The 3,349-nt window shown below is 43.1% G+C and overlaps 1 pseudogene; it reads right to left on the reverse strand.

Annotated features, from left to right (window-relative positions):
- Positions 1–237: 237 nt before the first annotated feature.
- On the reverse strand, positions 238–1,874 carry LOC120242978 (annotated as a pseudogene).
- Positions 1,875–3,349: the final 1,475 nt, after the last annotated feature.

A 3,349-nucleotide genomic window follows, 5' to 3' on the forward strand; every position in this document is an offset into this window, starting at 1 on the left:
GGGGGAGGGACGGAGAGGGAGAGGGAGACACAGAATCTGAAGCAGGCTCCAGGCTCTGTGCTGACACAGGGCTCAAACTAGGAAATGGCGAGATGATGACCCGGGTGGAAGTCAGAGGCTTAAACAACTGAGCCACCAGGTGGCCCATTATCACACTTCAATGGCCAATTGGTACAAACAGTTCTGAGACTGTTCTCCCACTACTGCTTAAGACTGGGGTTGCAACTATTAGGGATAATATTTATTTAGCCTTCTGAGATTTCTGGGCACATTTGGTGACCTTGCCAGCTCCAGCTGCCTTCTTTTCCACTGCTTTGATGGCACTCATAGTAACCATATGTCTCATGTCAAGAACAGCCAAACACCCCAGAGGAGTATAGTCAGAGAAGCTCTCCACACTCATAGGCTTGCCAGGAACCATATCAAAAATGGCAGCATCACCAGATTTTAAGAACTTGGGACCATCTTCCAGCTGTTTCCAGAACGACAATCAATCTCCTTCAGCTCAGCGAACTTGCAGGCATGTAAACTGTGTGACCATTCAGCACAGGTGGATATCCAACACTGATTTGGCCTGGATGGGTTAGGATAATCACCTGAGTCGCGAAGCCAGCTGCTTCCACTGGTGAGTCATTTTTGCTGTCACCAGCCACATTGTCACGATGAACATCTTTGGCAGACACATTCTTGACATTGAAGCCCAAATTGTCCCCAGGAAGAGCCTTACTCAAAGCTTCATGGTGCCTTTCAACAGTCTTTGTGTTAGACTTATGTTAACACTTACTAGAGCAAAGGTGACCACCATGCCAGGTTTAAGAACACCAGTCTCCACTTGACTCATAGGGACAGTACCGATACCACCAATTTGTAGACATCCTGCAGAGGCAGTGCAAGGGCTTGTCATTTGGACAAGTGAGTGGCAGAATGCAATCCAGAGCTTCAAGCAGTGTGGTTCGCCTGGGATTGGCATCTTTATGGGTGACTTTCCATCCCTTGAACCAAGGCATGTTAGCACTTGGCTCACACTAAATTGGAATGCTGTCACCATTCCAACCTGAAATTGGCACAAATGCTACTGTGTAGGGGTTGTAGCCAATTCTCTTCATTTAGATGCTTACTCTCTTTTTTTCTTAAATGTTTAAATATTTATTTAGTTGAGAGAGAGAGAGAGAGAACGAATGGGGATGAGGCAGAGAGAGACACACACACAGAATCTGAAGCAGGCTCCAGGCTCCAAGCTGTCAGCACAGAGCCCTCTGCAGAGCTCAAACTCATGAACCATGAGATCATGATCTGAGACAAAGTCAGACACTTAAAAGACTGAGCTACCCAGGCACCCCACTTTCTTGAGATTTCCTCATATCTTTTCTGGCTGTAGGAAGGCACAGTGAAATCCATTTTGTTAACACCAACAGTAAGTTGTTTTACACCCAGTGTGTAAGCCAAGAGGGCATCATAGCCCCATCATCTGCTCACAGTCTGCCATTCTTGAGATACACGCTTCAAATTCACCAACACCAGCAGCAACAGTCAGGACAGCACAATCAGCCTGGGATGTGCCTGTGATAATGTTTTTGATAAAGCCTATGTGTCCTTGGGCATCAGTGATGGTCACATAATACTTGTTGGTCTTGAATTTCCACAGGGAGAAATCAATGGTGATACCACGTTCATGTTCAGCTTTCAGTTTGTCCAAGACTTGACATACTTGAAGGAGCCCTTTTCCATCTCAGCCGCCTCTTCAAATTTTTTGATAGTTCCCCCTTTTTGTCAATCCCACCACATTTGTAGATCAGATGACTAGAAGTGGTAGATTTGTCCAAATCTACATGTCCAATGACAGCCATGTTGATATGAATCTTTTCCCTTCCCATTTTGGTTTAGGTTTAGTGGTGGTTTTCACACCTGTGCTCTGGCAAACCCACTGCAAAAAAGTACTCTAATTCTTTTTAAACTTCTCACCTTCCCTTGTTTATGTGTTGACTTCATTTTGGGGATGATTCGAGATAAGTCTGAAGCAGCTTTAACTTAATGTTTACCCTTCACAAGAATCCGGCACCAAGTTTCACCTTTTGATATGTTGGGAAGAACCTTCTAAATGTCATTATAGGAATGTTGAGAAGACCTCATGCTTCTTATGCCCCCTTCCTTCCCATTTCTCCCTCGCTTAATTGTTAATACCTGAAATTTTATTCTTTGAATTTGCTTCATTTAATATTAAAGTGCAAACACTCCTGGGAAGATCCAGTCACTCCTACTTTATTGTGAATGAGGCACTAGACTTTGATAAGGAGGGAGAGATTCAGAACAAGAGAGCTGTGACAACTGATGCAGCTGTGATTGCCATAGTGATGGTAAAATGACTACTAAATGCACAGTCTGCTGTGCTACTCATCTGTTCTGCAGAAAGAGAGTCACCCCACTCACCTGCACCTCATAGATCACATATAAAAGATGGAGTAATAATGCTTGCCTGGTTTACCTAACAAGATTACTTGGAGGCTCAGTGACAGTGTATATGTAATAAAAGACTTGCAAACTGTAAAGTGCTATGCAAGGTAAAGATGTTAAAGGGCACAACTTAAGGGGAAAGGCAACATCTATCTATGTCACAACTAAGGTGGATCCTGGTACCGCTTTATAATCACACTCAGAGTTCTGACTATTAAAATGACTAGGATTCATAAATTACCTTTGGTATATCATTGTGTTAAAGCCAGCCATTTTTCTTTTCTCTTTGCTTTTATTCTTCAAGCCAGTCCATGCTAGGGAAGCTGAGAGAGGATGGCTATCAAAGCACATCTCATCCTTTGCCTTAAAAGTGTGTCTTCGCCCAGAACCTGAGTCTTCAGTAAGAGAATTCTTAAGGTTTGTGAGAAGCAGTGATTCTTCAGGAACAGGCTTCCTTGAGGTCAAATGAAGACTAGAATTGGAAAAGTAATATAGCAAAATGGAGTGGTGTTATATTTCAGAGAACACACTAACAACTTCAAATGAAGAAGTCATCATCTCAACATGATCAGTTTGAAGATGTATTGGTTATTCTCCTTTTTCTTGTTCAGGAAGACCAGAAAATTCTGATAAATAAACAAATTCCTGCTACCACCCAGCCACAAGAACCAAACACAGCTGTCCATTTGAAAAAGCCAGAATAATGGACCCAAAGAATCTGCATCTTAATTCCTGTAATCTGTTGAGATGTCATGTCACAGGGTAAAAGAGACTATGGAAACGTAATTAGGACAGGGAGACTATCCTGCATTACCCACATGGGCCAAATCCAATCACTTGCACCCTTGAGAGTTGGGAACTTCCTCTAGCTGGAAGCAGAAGAGTGAAGAAGCAGTCT

Source organism: Hyaena hyaena, unplaced genomic scaffold (assembly GCF_003009895.1).
Source record: "Hyaena hyaena isolate Hyena2069 unplaced genomic scaffold, ASM300989v1 scaffold_325, whole genome shotgun sequence".
NCBI classification, from domain to species: domain Eukaryota; kingdom Metazoa; phylum Chordata; class Mammalia; order Carnivora; family Hyaenidae; genus Hyaena; species Hyaena hyaena.